The following is a 17,313-nucleotide window of genomic DNA, read 5'->3' on the forward strand; positions in this document are numbered from 1 at the left end:
CACACAACTCAAGACTTATCAACACTTAGATTTGCAGGCAATTCCCATGCTTTAAAGCTCCATGTTCAAGCACCCTCCCCCCCCCTTCATAGCTTTTACCATGAAGTCGATTCTGAACAAACAGTAATCCATGGGAAACTCAAATTGATATTTGCTCTGGTTCAGCTTTAAAGAGTAAGTTTTCACATGGAACCTCTGGAGCAAAAAGGGAGAGAGAAAAGTGGGGGTGCTTGGACACAGACAGGGTCGTCTTACCCATAGGCGTTAGGGGTGCAGGTGAGGATGGAAGAAATTGGATTACAGATATGGAATATGACATTAAACAGAACTATGTGTGTTAAAAAAGGAAAAAGGGAGGGAAGCTATATATTGCCAAAGGTTTACAATGGAAACGTAGAGCTGACTCTTCCCCATCCTTTATTATTCATGGAGTGAACTGAATAATGTTGAAAGGACTTTGAATTTCATTTAATTGGAAGTATAATAGCTCATTTACCTTCAGTTGGATGGAAGGATGAATGGAGTTTGTGAACTTCTCAAGGAACTGATAAGGTTCTTTAATAAGTCATCTGCTGTTCGACATACCACTGTTCTTCCCAAGCTGAGAGGGGAAATGGTGAAAAATAGGCTATTTATTGGGACAGAGGGACTTTTGCAGCTGTTGTTAAAGTCGCAGAACAATGAAGCATGGAAAAGAGCAATGGAAAAATTTCCGAAACGTCTTCTTCTTTTTTGGCGATCACTCATAGCCGAGTAAGATTGTCTTCCATAACCAGGGTTTTAACAATGAGTCCGTAATTGACTGTGGAGGCCAATTCTGGATCCACACGTCTTTCCACAGTGGGGACATTGGTTTCCGGGCAGGAGTTGATCACAGTGTGGATTTGCCAAGCATGCCTTCTTTTTAGCATGTTTCTCCCTTGCATCCTGAGTTCGAGTGTCTTCAAAGCCCATGGCACCTTTGGTAAAGGCTCTTCTCCAACTGGAGCGCTCTCAGGCGAGTGTTCCCCAATTGTTGGTGTTTATACTACATTTTTTAATATTTGCCTTCAGAGAGTCTTTAAACCTTTTTTGTTGACCACCAGCATTACACTTTCCATTCTTAACTTTGGAATAGAGTAGTTGCTTTGGAAGACGATAATCAGGCATCCGTACATGACCAGTCCAACGAAGTTGAAGTTGAACTGCATTAGTCAGACCCCAGCTACATTACTGTCTAGTTCTTAGTACTACAGTTTAAGAAGTTACAGGTAGGTAGCCGTGTTGGTCTGACGTAGTCGAAACAAAATAAAAAAATTCCTTCCAGCAGCACCTTAGAGACCAACTAAGTTCGTCATTGCTATGAACTTTCATGTGCATGTATGTATCTGAAGAAGTGTGCATGCACATGAAAGCTCATACCAATGACAAACTTAGTTAGTCTCTAAGGTGCTGCTGAAAGGAATTTTTTATTTTGTTTCGACAGTTTAAGAAGTATATTGATGATCTGGGAGTTTTGCAGAGGAGGACAACCAGATGATCAGGGGTCTGGAAACCAGCCTTATGCGGAATGGTTGAGGGAGCTGGATATGTTTAGCCTGGAGAAGAGGAGACTGAGAGGTGATATGGTCATCATATTTATTTGAAGGACTGTCACATGGAAGATGGCACAAGCATTTTTTTTCCTGCTGCTCCAGAGGGGAAGACCTGAACCAGGTCTTCCCCTCTGGAGCAGCAGAATTACCAGAAAGGAGATTCCAACTAGTCATTAGGAGGAACTTTCTGACATTCAGAACCGTTTGACAGTGGAACAGACTCATGGTGGGCTCTCCTTTTTTGGAGATTTTTAAGCAGAGGTTGGATGTCTGTCTGTCAGGGATGCTTTAACAGTGATTCCTGCATTGAAAGAGGTTAGACAAGATGACCCTTGGGTTCCCTTCCATCTCAACAATTTTAAGATCCTATGAAAATGTCCCAGCAGCTGTGACTCTAGTTCTGTTCGTACCAACACACACAAAGGTCAACAATCCCTATACAAAGAATAATAGACCTAGTTTAATATACATGGAATGGCTTCTAAAATTTACTCTAAATTTGAAAATTGGAGGATTAGACAATAGTAGGTCATGTCATGGTAGATAGAAAGCTGAGCTTCCAAAAAGGAAAAACTCTCCCACTCGTTATTGTTTTTCTTCATCTCTTCTCATCCAAAAATACATTAGAAGAACAAAAAATAAATAGGATGGGGGAACGGCTCTTTAGTGCTCAGTTGGAACTAATGGCCATTTGGGCTTTCTCCAGATTTGACGTTAGCTCCAATTTAACATGAAAAAGCAAGGCTTCGCCCTTAGGAGTTGGTTTCTATGGCACTTGTGAAATAACTGGCTGTTGCTGGCTGTATTTGTCGTGTATATGGAATGAGCTGCGAAAAGAAGATTCTGTTGTCATTCTTTCTACACATCCTTCCCTTCCCCCGTGGCTGTCATATTTAACCTTTGTGTGATTTTACATACCCCCCAACACATCATAATGAAAAACCAGGATGCCATCTCATGGGTGAGTCACATGATAAGCTCCATTTTCTAATGAAATCATGTTTCTGGGAGCCTTCTATAGATATAGTTGCAATCAATGGAGTATTAGGTGGGTCCCATTTGAGGAGTGATGCAAACCTTTCCTGATAATTTGTGTGCTGAAAGAAAACCCAATTAATCATTACATTTACACAATTGTGACATTCATCCATGTGGGTTTCTTGTATTTGGGGAAAAATCACAGTTCCTAAATAGTAACAGGAAAACTCAAAAAGTAAATGCCATTCAGGACACTTTATTCAGTTTTGCTTGGTTTAAGGTATCCAAATGTTTCTTGTCCCTATGTGGAAAATATGATCTACTCAACAGAAGGTGCAGCCACACCTAGTAAAGGCTCCCCCCCGGGGGGGTTAAGTCCAGTGAGAGGCGACTATGGAGTGTAGCACTCATCTTGCTTTCAAGCTGAGGGAGCCGGCATTTGTCCGCAGACAGCTTTCTAGGTCATGTGGCCAGCATGACTAAACCGCTTCTGACTAAACCACTTCTGGCACAACAGGACACCATGACGGAAGCCAGAGCGCACGGAAACGCCATTTACCTTTCTACTGCAGTGGTACCTATTTACCTACTTGCACTGGTGTGCTTTTGAACTGCAGAAGCTGGGACAGAACAATAGGAGCTCACACCGTCACACAGATTGAAACTGCCAACCTTCCGATTGGCAAGTCCAAGAAACTTGGTGGTTTAGACCACAGCGCCACCCGCTCCATTGCTGAATGGGGGCTTAAATACCTGGATTAGATGCAATTTCACCCTGTGATGAATCCAGTCTTCATTCTCATGCATGAATGTGGATATGCATAGCTGTATTGTGTCTTTTAAATGGGGGCATCTGCCATTATAAAGTTTGGTTACAAATTGTATTATGAAGAATAATACATTATCCTCCCACTTCCTTTTAAACCAAAGAGAAACATGACCGATTGTTTAGATGACTGCAATGCTTTTATGGAGCAAAAGGTATTAACGTAAACAAAGTTCAATTATCTTCTCATTCTTCTGCTAGCAAGAAGTTCAGCAGATCAGGATGGAATTAAGTCAGGAGATGATTTTTTAGAAGAACTGAGGCATCAATTAGACCTGCTCCAATCAGTTATATCCTGGTGAGAGAAGGAATATGATAATCTGGGTTAGTTTCCACAATCACAAGTTGACAATTCAATTGTCCTGCCATTCTTCCAAAGCTCTGTACGCTTGATGATAGACATATTATCCCAGTTCATCTCCACACATCTATTAACAAAATCCTTTACCGCAAACCTCAGGGCTCTGCTATTCCATTGAGTTAAAACCAGCTGCCCACTAGTATTCACCAAGTTGCTCAGTTGCCCACATTTAATTCCATCCATGAGTTCATAGACATGTTGAACCTGCACAATCATGTCTGATGTGGTTACACCCAAGGCTACCGAATTTTTCCTTCACATGTTACCACCCAGGTCCAGACTTTAGAAAAGCAACGCAAAATCTAAAAAGGAAGCATTTTGCTCCAGTGATGTAAACATGGCATCATACAGCCTTGGGGTACGGGGCTTATTTGAGTCACACAGTTTGGATCATAATGCTCCCTCTGTATGGGCACTTGGAATAGAATCTTTGCAGAGATAATGGCAGTACAATAGACATTCATTTCCATGAGCATCACATACTTATGGGTGATCAAATAGATTTTGCGGGGGGGGGGGGGAGCCCTTCTGGAGCACCACAAAAGCCTTTTGCACCTAAAAAGAGCTCCGCTGGATGAGGCCGATGGCCCATCAAGTCCAGCATCCTGTTCTCACAGTGGCTGACCAGATGCCTGGGGGAAGTTCGCACGCAAGATTTGAGCACAAGAACAATCTCCCCTCCTGTGGTTTTCAGCAACTGCTATTCAGAAGCATTGCTGCCTCCAAGTGCCATGGTGTCATGTTCTGGCGTGTGCACACTGCACAGTCTCTGTCCACCACCATCACCGCTCTTTGCCACCACAGAGGCCCTGGACCAGTCCAAGGCTCCACTTCGAGGCTTCCACCAAGGCCCGGCGCAGATGCAGGCATACCCCAGAAGCATGTCTGTGGCCGGAGTGTGCTCCAACATAGGCTCTGTGGCAGAAGCCCAGTCACCACTGTGGTGCTGGAGAGCCAGAGGGAAGGTAGTGGGTGACAGGAGCGGCCAGCAGCTGGGAAACCAGAGTGAAAATTTTGGGGGTGGCTGGGCCCCCAGGGCCCCTGGAGATGACGCCATTGCTTGAACGCATACATTGCTTTGGATTTAGAAGGAAATGTATACCTGCCATTTATAATGACTTTCTGCAGCAAAGGGTGTTCGGAGCACATGTCCCGATGAGGACGTAAGGGAAGAGACATCCTGGGAAATTCATGCAGACCCCCTTGTTTTCTGAACAAAGCCAAGGTTTATCAATTTGAGAGGATGCTGCATACAGACAAACAAATAGAAGAAGAACTGGTCATATAACGGCTGTGTCAACATGGCCATTAACCAACCTATCTAATTTCTTTAGAGTTAGAGTTTTTGTAAGTACCCGTATATACTTGAGTATAAGTTGACCCGAATATAAGCCGAGGCACCTAATTTTACCTCAAAAAACTGGGAAAACTTATTGACTCAAGTATAAGTCGGGGGTGGGAAATGCTGCAGCTACTGGTAAATTTCAGAAATAAAAATAAATGCCGTCCTATGCCTTTCCCAGCTGTCGGCGGCAGGGTGGGGGGAGAAGCGGTGAGGAAGGATCCCTTCCTCGGCGCTTCTCCCTCCCCACCGCCTCACACAAAGCAGGCATAGGGCAGGGGATTTATGCTGAAAAAGTAGGCTTATACTCGAGTAAGTACTGTATTTATATCCCAATTGATTGTAAAAACAAACAAACCCTCAAAGCAGTTTATGGAACAAACAGTAAAATCAGGAGGGGAAAAAAACTCCAACCCAGCTTTAAGACATAAGTATGTTAAATCACTAAAACAAATTAAAATTATTTCAACTTTCTAAGCATCTGTGCAGGCTAGTCAAAGAATGTTTTTTTGCAGGCGCCAAAAAGGTGCCTACTTGCTTTCAATAGGCAGGGAGTTCCAAAGTGCAACTGAGTTCTTACAAGTGTGGAATGGGTATTATGGGGCACCCGGAGTAGTGCCAATTCCGCCAATCGAAGTGGCTGAGTGGGAACGTGTGGAGCAAGGCAATCTCACAAGTAAAGTGGCCCCAAGCTGTTAAGGGCTTTATATGCTAATTGTAACACCTTAACTTGGCCCGGCAGGAAATTGGCAACAGAGCACAGGTGCCCTATGCTGACAAGGCCTCACTCCTGTCAATAATTGTTCTGCAGCAATCTGCACCAATTGCAACTTCTGGGTCAAGTGCAAGGGAAGCCCACATAACACACATTGCAATAAGCCATTCATAGGAGCCAACTCCTTAGGGGCTGACGGGTCTTTGTCGTCGTCCCCGTAAAATATTTGAGGGGGCTGAGCCCTTCCAATGCAGGCCCTCCAAGTGTCCTTATTTTCCAGGGGTGTCCCTGATTTAGAGACGCCATTGTGGTTCCTAATTTGATCCCAAAACGTCCCTCATACCTGGCCTTCGACTCTCCGGCCTTCTACTCACCTTGAGAAACGAAGAGTAGAAGGAGTGAAAACACAAAGAGGCTGGAGAAGGCCTTCATCTTTTCCACACACTGTCTTGTGTCCCTCAAGATCTTCCTAAAGGAGATGACAGCAGGCAAGACTGGAGAGTTCTGCAGTCACTCTGTATTTATTGGAGAGATTGCGATTGTGAAATAGTAAATGCTGTGACGTTTGAGATGCTTGAGAACTATGTGTCAGTCAAGTATTTCATGAAGCTGATTGCAGCAAGGACTTCATTTTACAAGAATACAAAGAATAATAGATCTAGTACGGTAGACTCTAAATGGAGTTGCCTCTAAAATTGATGCTAAATTCGCAAATTGGAGGATTAAACAATAGGACACCATATCATGGTAGACAGGCAGCTGAGCTTCCAAAAAGGAAAGACTTTCCCACTAGTTATTATTTGTCTTCATCTCATCTCATCCAAAAATGCATTGGAAAAAGAAAAAATAAGAAGGATGCAAGTGGTCTTCCTCGATTATAATGGGACTACACTGTAACTATATTGTACTGCAATCCTGTCCAGTTACCTGAGAGTGGTGGTTCATCTACACTCCTTCTTGTCCCTCTGCTTTCCCCCAGAGAAAAGCACTCTTTAGTGCTCAGTTGGAATAAATGGTCATTTGGGTTTTCTCCAGATTTGACGTTTGCTCAAATTTAGCACTAAGAAGCAGGTGTCCCCTGGGAAAGGAGTGGCATAAGCAATCACTGCCAGTTCAGACTCCATGAGTGTATATGTGAAATTCATATTTTTAAAGGCCAACATTCACTTGTTCCCCTTGAATTGCATTTGCCATTTTACTCCCCATTGACTCAGTATGGAGAGGTCCTTTTGCAGCTCTTCACAATCACACAGTCAGTGTGGTGTAGTGGTTAAGAGTGGTAGACTCATAATCTGGGGAACCGGGTTTGCATCTCCGCTCCTCCACATGCAGCTACTGGGTGACCTTGGGCTAGTCAAACTTCTCTGAAGTCTCTCAGCCCCACTCACCTCACAGAGTGTTTGTTGTAGGGGAGGAAGGGAAAGGAGAATGTTGGCCACTTTGAGACTCCTTCGGGTAGTGATAAAGCGGGATATCAAATCCAAACTCTTCTTCTTCTTTTTGCGTTATACGTAGAGCTGCCTCTGAAAACGGTTTTGAATATTCAGCTAGTGCAGAATTCAGTGGTCAGGTTGGTCACCGGAACAAGACGGTCTGAGCATATTACACCGATCCTGGTCCGACTGCACTGGCTACCAATGAGTTTCCGGGCGCAATTCAAAGTGCTGGTTTTGACCTATAAAACCTTAAACGGTTCAGGACCGCAATACCTCAAGAACTGCCCCTTTCCATATGAACCTCCCCTAACCCTGAGATCATTCTCTGAGGCCCTCTCCATGTGCCTCTTCCTCGAGAGGTCCGGAGGGTGGCAACACTCTGCAGTGGCTCCCTGTCTGTGGCATGTTCTCCCCTGGGAAGTTCACCTGGCACCTTCATTACGCACCTTTAGGTGCCAGGCAAAAATGTTCCTTTTACCCAGGCCTTTGGTTGATCTGTTTGACATTTTATACCCTTTTAACATTATACATTTAACATAACATAACATATATAACATTTAACATTTTGTAACATTATACAGGAGGCAGCAAAGAAAACCATCCAACTGAAAAGGGAATGCAAGAAAGCAAAGTGGCTGTCCAACAAGGCCTTACAAATAGCGGAGAAGAGAAGGCAAGCAAAATGCGAGGGAGAAAGGGAAAGATACAGGAAATTGAATGCAGATTTCCAAAAAAAATAGCAAGAAGAGACAAGAGAGCCTTCTTAAACGAGCAATGCAAAGAAATAGAGGAAAACAATAGAATGGGGGAAACCAGAGATCTGTTCAAGAAAACTGGAGATATGAAAGGAACATTTGGTACAAAGCTTACCATAATACAGGACAAAAGTGGAAAGGACCTAACAGAAGCAGAAAACATCAAAGAAGAGGTGGCAAGAATACATAGAGGAATTATACCAGAAAGATATGGAGGTCTCATACACCCCAGATAATTTAGTTGCTGACCTTGAGCCAGACATCCTGGAGAGTTTTTCTGGCCCATGGAGGACCATTCTGGATAGTTGGCCTTGGTGAAGATTTGACGTTTTCTCCCCCCAAACAAGTTTTTGATATGTGCTTCCATTGAAATGAGGCTGAATTTTAAGTTGTATTTTAATCCTGTTTTTAAGTTGTATTTTAATCAATTGTTTTTATACCTGATGTTAGCCACCCTGAGCCCGGTCTTAGCAGGGGAGGACGGGGTATAAATAAATAAATATATTATTATTATTATTATTATTATTATTATTATTATTATTATTATTATTACAGCAGAGACATCACCTTGCCGACAAAGGTCTGTATAGTTAAACTATGGTTTTTCCAGTAGTGATGTATGGAAGTCAGAGCTGGACCATAAAGACTCCAAGTATAGAGTGGTATATAAACTCAGTAAACAACAACAACAACAACAACAACAACAACAACAACAACAACAATTTACTACCAGCAATCTTGGCCACCTTACTGTTCACGACTAACTCAAGATAATTGATGAACAAGTTTAAAAGCACAGTGTTTTGCAACTTTTAAAATGTTAACTTAATAGAAGTATTTTCTCACTTTACGATGGCCTGTTATCCTCTTCAGCCGAAGATAAAGATTTCATTGCATTCCTTATATATGGAAGAAATTAACTCACCAAGGAAAACCCCATGTGAGCAGAATGTTTTGGATTCCTTGCCTCCGGCTTATTTGCTTTGCAGATGGATCAGAGATTTGGCTGTCAGTGATCTCATCTTTTTTCCCCCATAAAAGGAAAGCAACTTCGTTTCTGAAACAAATTGAGGCTATTGTCCATAACAAACTGGTAACAATGCAGAAATAAAAACCACAATATAAATGCGGGGTAAATTGAAATGCTCCATTGGCATGTGTAAATAAAGTACTCAGATAAAATGCAGAGTCTTTGGGACATAAAAAATAAGGGGGGTGGGATTTGAACATAAGAAAAGTCATGCAGGACAAGGCTGATCTATTGCAGCACCCTGTTCTTGCAATGGTCAACCTTTGGGAAGTTTACAAGTCTGACAGCACTTTCTCCATTTGCAATTTGGGACAAGCATTCAGAGCCATATTGTCTCCAACAGTGGAGAGCTCTCAATTGTGGGGTGCCTCAGGATTCCATCCTGTCCCCCATGCTTTTCAACATCTACATGAAGCCGCTGGGAGAGATCATCAGGGGGTTTGGGCTGGGTGTTCATCAGTATGCGGATGATACCCAGCTCTACCTCTCTTTCAAATCGGAACCAGTGAAGGCAGTGAAGGTCCTGTGTGAGTGCCTGGAGGTGGTTGGAGGATAGATGGTGGCTAACGAATTGAGGTCGAATCCTGACAAGTCAGAAGTACTGTTTAGGGGGGACAGGGGGTGGGCGGGTGTAGAGGACTCCCTGGTCCTGAATGGGGTAACTGTGCCCCTGAAGGACTAGGTTTACAGTCTGGGAGTCATTTTGGACTCACAGCTGTCCATGGAGGTGTAGGTCAATTCTGTTTCCAGGGCAGCTGTCTACCAGCTCCATCTAGTACGCAGGCTGAGAGCCTTCCTGCCCACAGACTTCCTATCTGGCTGCTATGGAGAATGGTTGTCCCCATACCAGCGGAGCCTTTCTGTGCGGCTAATTGAGGATAATATGACAGTAATTATCCTCCCCCCAAAAATCCAGGGCTGGGGGGGGCTGCTTCACCCACAGATCGTCTGATACCTGCTGCCCGTTCTGAAGGAAAGTGGGGGGCAGGGGGCACTGGGTGCATTGCACAGTGCATTTTGGCAACTTTCCAAAGCTGTCACCATGAGCAGTGGCCACCTGTTTTTTAAGATAAAATTCGGACTTAAGTAAGAGGCATGCTCTGAACTGGGGGAGATAAACTACTCTGCTTACTGATTCAGCCACTGGGTGCCAAGGATTCGACCTGGAGAAGGACTTCAATTATCTGTATGTTGGTGGAGGTGAGCCTCTATGATTTTCTCTTGATATAATAATAATAATAATAATAATAATAATAATAATAATAATAATAATATATTATTTATACCCCGCCCATCTGGCCGGGTCTCCCCAGCCACTCTGGGCGGCTTCCAACAGAAGAATAAAACACAATAATCTATTAAACATTAAAAGCCTCCCTGAACAGGGCTGCCTTCAGATGTCTTCTAAAAGTCTGGTAGTTGTTTTCCTTTTTGAGATCTGTTGGGAGGGCGTTCCACAGGGTAGGCGCCACCACAGAGAAGGCCCTCTGCCTAGTTCCCTGCAACTTGGCTTCTCGCAATGAGGGAACCGCCAGAAGGCCCTCGGTGCTGGACCTCAGTGTCCGGGCAGAACGATGGAGGTGGAGACGCTCCTTCAGGTATACTGGACCGAGGCCGTTTAGGGCTTTAAAGGTCAGCACCAACACTTTGAATTGTGCTCGGAAACGTACTGGGAGCCAATGTAGATCTTTCAAGACCGGTGTTATGTGGTCTTGGCGGCCGCTCCCAGTCACCAGTCTAGCTGCCGCATTCTTGATTAGTTGTAGTTTCCGAGTCACCTTCAAAGGTAGCCCACGTAGAGCGCATTGCAGTAGTCCAAGCGGGAGATAACAAGAGCATGCACCACTCTGGCTAGACAGTCTGCAGGCAGGTAGGGTCTCAGCCTGCGTACCAGATGGAGCTGATAGACAGCTGCCCTGGACACAGAATTGACTTGCGCCTCCATGGACAGTTGTGAGTCCAAAATGACTCCCAGGCTGCGCACCTGGTCTTTCAGGGGCACAGTTACCCCATTCAGAACCAGGGAATCCTCCACACCTGCCCGCCTCCTGTCCCCCACGAACAGTACTTCTGTCTTGTCAGGATTCAATCTCAATCTGTTAGCCGCCATCCATCCTCCAACCGCCTCCAGGCACTCACACAGGACCTTCACTGCCTTCACTGGTTCTGATTTGAAAGAGAGGTAGAGCTGGGTATCATCCGCATACTGATGAACACCCAGCCCAAACCCCCTGATGATCTCTCCCAGCGACTGCATGTAGATATTAAAAAGCATGGGGGAGAGGACAGAACCCTGAGGCACCCCACAAGTGAGAGCCCAGGGGTCTGAGCACTCACCCCCCACCACCACTTTCTGAACACGGCCCAGGAGGAAGGAGCAGAACCACTGTATAACAGTGCCCCCAGCTCCCAACCCCTCTAGACGGTCCAGAAGGATTTTTATGGTCGATGGTGTCAAAAGCCGCTGAGAGATCCAGCAGGACTAGGAAGCAGCTCTCACCTTTGTCTCTAGTCCGCCGGAGATCATCAACCAGTGCGACCAGGCCGTTTCAGTCCCATGATGAGGCCAGAGTGGTGCATGCTCTAGTTATCTCTCGCTTGGACTACTGCAATGCACTCTATGTGGGGCTACCTTTGAAGGTGACCCAGAAACTACAACTAACCCAGAATGCGGCAGCTAGACTGGTGACTGGGAGCAGCCGCCGAGACCATATAACACCGGTCCTGAAAGACCTACATTGGCTCCCAGTACGTTTCCGAGCACAATTCAAAGTGTTGGTGCTGACCTTTAAAGCCCTAAACGGCCTCGGTCCAGTATACCTGAAGGAGCGTCTCCACCCCCATCGTTCTGCCCGGACACTGAGGTCCAGCGCCGAGGGCCTTCTGGTGGTTCCCTCGCTACGAGAAGCCAAGTTACAGGGAACCAGACAGAGGGCCTTCTCGGTAGTGGCACCCACCCTGTGGAATGCCCTCCCACCAGAGGTCAAAGAGAACCAGAATTACCAGACCTTTAGAAGGCATCTCAAGGCAGCCCTGTTTAGGGAAGCATTTAATGTTTGATGGATTTCTGTATTTTAATATTTTGTTGGAAGCCGCCCAGAGTGGCTTGGGGAACCCGGCCAGATGGGCAGGGTATAAATAAATTATTATTATTATTATTATTATTATTATTATGGAATGACAATAAGAATTTACGATGGGAGCTATGGCGTTTTTACTGAAGCATCAGCTTGTTAATAGCTGGAACAAGGGAATTTTGGATATCGGCCAGTGCTAATGGCGGAAGGCGACATCTCCCTCTGTCTTGCATGTGGAGAGTTTGATAATGCAGGTGCAACAATGAGTGTTGGCGAGACTCTTATGTGCTCCTTCCAGACCTTGAAACCAGCCAAGAATATTCTTGAAACAAGAATAAGGGGAAATATGGCCAGTTCAGTGGACCATATTTGAACCCCAGTGGGCACCCGATCACTCCACCACGCAACTCTGCCAAAGCCAAGAAATAACTAACCCTGCCTGCCCCCCTAGCTGTAGGTGTGGGGCCCAGGCTGTCTTGTGTAACAGTTACACTGTACAGCAGCTGCTTACCTCCCCAGCGCCCAGCCCGGTAATTTCTGTTCCCTGGGATTGGGGGTGTCTTTATTTTGGGGGGTATTATTGATTGATTTTTTTTTTGCCAACTTTGTCCTGATGTGTGCTCCTCCCCTTACCCCCATGGGGGGGGGGTTACTACATCTTTTGAATAAACACTAAGAATTGCCTTTGTGCAGAAAGTGAAAGTGGCGTTGATGAGAACGTTGGATTACAACAGGACAATAAAGTAGAAGAAAATTAAAATATTTCACACAGAACTACAAAGGACTAACCTGCTTGTTAAATGGACTCAGAGGCTGTTAAAAATAAATGAAGGATCAACATCGGATACGTTTATCGGGACTATTGGGACTAATTAAGAAATGCAGTACAATATTAAACCATTACTCCCTGAACTTCAGAGCATGGGAAGTCACCTAAAGGTATATAATTTGGCATGATTATTTGGCTGTTTTGTTGTATTATAATTTGGAATGATTTACTGGGTTTTTCTTGGATTGTTAAATTGGAAAACTTAGTAAATATATATTGGTATATATATTTTAAGAGACCCTACCTGCCTGCAGACTGTCTTGCTGGAGTGGTGAATGCTCTGAAGTTATCTCCTGCTTGGACTACTGCAATGTGGGGCTACCTTTGAAGGTGACCTGGAAACTACAATTAAACCAAAATGCGGGAGCTATACTGGTGACTGGGAGTGGCCACCAAGACCATATAATACTCGTCCTGAAAGACCTAGATTGGCTCCCAGTACATTTCTGAGCACAATTCAAAGTGTTGGTGCTCACCTTTAAAGCCCTAAACAGCCTCGGCCCAGTATTCCTGAAGGAGCGTCTTCACTCCCATCATTCAGCCCAGACACTGAGGTCAAGCGGCGAGGGCCTTCTGGCGATTCCCTCACTGTGAGAAGTGAGGTTGCAGGGAAGCAGGCAGAGGTCCTTCTCGGTGGTGGTGCCCACCCTGTGGAACCCTTGCATCATATTAAGGAAATAAACAACTATCTGACTTTTAGAAGACATTTAGGGAATTTCTTAATGTTTGATCTTTAATCATGTTCTTAATATTTTGTTGGGAGCCACCCAGAGTGGCTGGGGAAACCGAGCCAGATGGTGGGTTATAAATAAACTATTATTATTATTATTATTATTATTAAAACCTTTCCTGATAATTTGTGTGCTGAAAGAAAACCCAAATAATCATTACATTTGCAGAATTGTGACATTCATCCATGTGGGTTTCTTTTTTTGGGGGGGGGGGAACCCACTTCCTGAATAGTACCAAAAAAATCTCAAAATGTAAATGCCATTTGGGAACTTTATTCATTTCTGTTTGGTTTAAGGTACCCAAATGTTTCTTGTCCCTATGTAGAAAATAGGATCCACTCAACAGAAGGTGCAGCCACACCTAGTAAAGGATCCCCCGCCAGGGTGCAGCACTCATCTTGCTTTCAAGTCGAGGAACTGGCATTTGTCCGCAGACAGCTTTCCAGGTCATGTGGCCAGCATGACTTAACCGCTTCTGGCACCACGGGACGCCATGACGGAAGTTAGAGTGCACGGGAAAAAACATGTACTTTCCCACGGCAGCAGTATCAATTTATCTACTTACACTGGTTTGCTTTTGGACTGCTAGGTTGGCAGGAGGTGGGACAGAGCAACGGGAGCTTACCCTGTCGTGGGGATTCGTACTCTCGTGATCAGCGAGAGGCTCAGTGGTTTAGACCAGAGCACCCTCCACTCCATTGCTGGATGGGGACCTAAATCGGTGGATTAGATGCAGTGTTACCCTGTGATGAATCCAGTCTTCATTCTCATGCATGAATGTGGATATGCATAGCTGTATTGTGTCTTTTAAATGGGGGCATCTGCCATTTTAAAGTTTGGTTACAAATTGTGTTATGAAGAATAATACATTCTCCTCCCACCTCCTTTTAACCCAAAGAGGAACATGATCAATTGTTTAGATGACTGAAATGCTTTTATTGAGAAAGAGTACTAAAGCAGACAAGGTTCATATAGTTAAAGCTATGGTTTCCCCAGTAGTGATGTATGGAAGTGAGAGCTGGACCATAAAGAAGGCTGATCGGCGAAGAATGGATGCTTTTGAATTATGGTGCTGGAGGAGACTCTTGAGAGTCCCATGGACTGCAAGAAGATCAAACCTATCCATTCTGAAGGAAATCAGCCCTGAGTGCTCACTGGAAGGACAGATCCTGAAGCTGAGGCTCCATTGCTTTGGCCACCTCATGAGAAGAGAAGACTCCCTGGAAAAGACCCTGATGTTGGGAAAGATTGAGGGCACAAGGAGAAGGGGATGATAGAGGACGAGATGGTTGGACAGTGTTCTCGAAGCTACGAACATGAGTCTGACCAAACTGCGGGAGGCAGTGGAAGACAGGAGTGCCTGGCATTCTCTGGTCCATGGGGTCACGAAGAGTCAGACACGACTAAACATCTAAAGCAGTCAAGAAGTTCAGCAGGTCAGGATGGAATTAAGTCAGAAGATGATTTTTGTTTAGCAGAACTGAGGCATCGATTAGACCTGCTCCAATCAGTTATATCCTGGTGAGAGAAGGAATATGATAATCTGGGTTAGTGTCCACAATCACAAGTTGACAATTCAATTGTCCTGCCATTGTTCCAAAGCTTTGTACACTTGATGATAGACATATCACCCCAGTTCATCTCCACACATCTATTAACAAAATCCTTTACCGCAAACTTCAGACCTCTGCTCCTCCATAGAAGAACTTCAGCAAAGGGATTCAGTATTACTACAGGACATGGTCTGCAGAAAAGGGGTTTGTGCGGCTTCTGCCTGGTGCCCACAGGACATGTTGAACCTGCACAATCATGTCCAGAACCACAATGGGAAGATAATCCTCCTTTGTGTATGGACACTTGGAACAGAATCTTTGCAGAGATAATGGCAATACAATAGATATTCATTTCCATGAGCATCACCTACTTATGGGTGATTAAACAGGTTTTGCGGGGGGGCTTTCTGGAGCACCACCGGGACGCAGGTGGCGCTGTGGGTTAAACCACAGAGCCTAGGGCTTGCCGATCAGAAGGTTGGCAGTTCGAATCCCCATAATGGGGTGAGCTGCCGTTGTTCGGTCCCAGCTCCTGCCAACCTAGCAGTTCGAAAGCACGAAGTGCAAGTCGATAAATAGGAACCGCTCCGGCAGGAAGGTAAACGGCATTTCTGTGCCAGAAGTGGCTTAGTCATACTGGCCACATGACCCGGAAGCTGTACACTGGCTCCCTCGGCCAATAAAGCGAGATGAGCACCGCAACCCCGTCGTTGTCCGCGACTGGACCTAATGGTCAGGGGTCCCTTTACCTTTCTGGAGCACCACAAAGGCCTGTTGCACCTAAGAAGAGGTCTGCTGGGTGAGGCCGATGGCCCATCAAGTCCAGCATCCTGTTCTCAGAGTGGCTGACCAGATGCCTGGGGGAAGTTCACACACATGATTTGAGCAGAAGAACATTCTCCCCTCCTTCTATTCAGAAGCATCGCTGCCTCCAAGTGCCATGGTGTCATATTGTGGCATTTGCACACTGCACACTCTCCATCCACCACCATCACTGCTCTCTGGCACTGCAGAGGCCTTGGACCAGTCCAAGGCTTCACTGTGAGGCCTCCAACAAGGCCTGGTGCACCCCGGAAGGATGTCTGTGGCCAAAGCGTGCCACAACAGAGGCCCCGCGGCTGAGTCCCAGTTGCCACCGTGGTGCCGGAGAGCCACAGGGAAGGCAGCGTATGGTGGCAGCGGCCAGCAGCTGGGAACCCACAGTGGAAACTTTGTGGGTGGCTGGGCCCCTAGGGCCCCTGGAGATGACACCATTGCTTGAACGCATACATTGCTTTGGATTTATCAGGAAATGCATACTTGCCATTTATTTCTTTTGGCAGCAATGGGTGTCCGCATCACATTTCCCAATGGGTTTGTAAGGCAACAGACATTCTTTTAAAGTCATGCATATCCCCTTTTGTTTTGAACATTGCCAAGGTTTTTCTATTTTTTCAGAGGATGCTGCATACAGACAAAACAAATGGAAGAAGAACTGGTCAGATAACATAGCCATTAACCAACATATCTAATTCCTTTAGAGTTCGCTAAGTGTAATGAATTTCATAAAATTTATATGCCACTAGATTGTAAAAACAAACAAACCCTCAAAGCGGTTTACAACACCCCCCCCCCCAGAAAAAATAAGAAAAAAATATCACCCTACTTTAAGACGCACATAAGTTAAAGCACTAAAACAAATTAAAATTGCTTTCACTTTCTAAGCATTTGTGCAGGCTAGTCAAAACAAGAATGTTTTTAGCAGGCGCTGAAAAGACTGCTTGGTTTCAATAGGAAGCGAGTTTCAAAATGCAGGTGCTGCCCCACTAAACAATTGATGTGGGGCAAGGCAATCTCGCAAGTAAAGCGGCCCCAAGCTGTTAAGGGCTTTATACAAAGCGGAGCAATATTGTCCCTCGTACCAAGCCTTCGACTCACCTGGAGAAATGAAGAGTAGAAGTAAGGAAAGCAGGAAGAGGCTGGAGAAAGCCTTCATGGTTTCCACACACTGTCTTGTGCGCCTTAAGATCTTCTCAAGGGAGATCACAGCAGGTGAGACTGGAGAGATCTGCTGTCACTCTGTATTTATTGGAGAGTTTGTCATTGCGGAATAGTAGACGATGTGAC

At 45.1% G+C, this 17,313-nt stretch overlaps 1 long non-coding RNA gene across 1 annotated transcript; it reads right to left on the minus strand.

The window, feature by feature from the left end:
* Positions 1 to 14,569: 14,569 nt before the first annotated feature.
* LOC148686422 (uncharacterized) lies at positions 14,570 to 17,231 on the minus strand. The gene is made up of 3 exons (XR_015949206.1): positions 17,125 to 17,231; positions 16,511 to 16,650; positions 14,570 to 15,172 (listed from the first exon to the last, which is right to left on the minus strand). It is a non-coding gene; the product is annotated as an uncharacterized LOC148686422 (long non-coding RNA).
* Between the last annotated feature and the right edge of the window lie 82 nt (positions 17,232 to 17,313).

The sequence above is a fragment of the Zootoca vivipara genome, chromosome 3 (assembly GCF_965207765.1).
Source record: "Zootoca vivipara chromosome 3, rZooViv2.hap1.1, whole genome shotgun sequence".
NCBI classification, from domain to species: domain Eukaryota; kingdom Metazoa; phylum Chordata; class Lepidosauria; order Squamata; family Lacertidae; genus Zootoca; species Zootoca vivipara.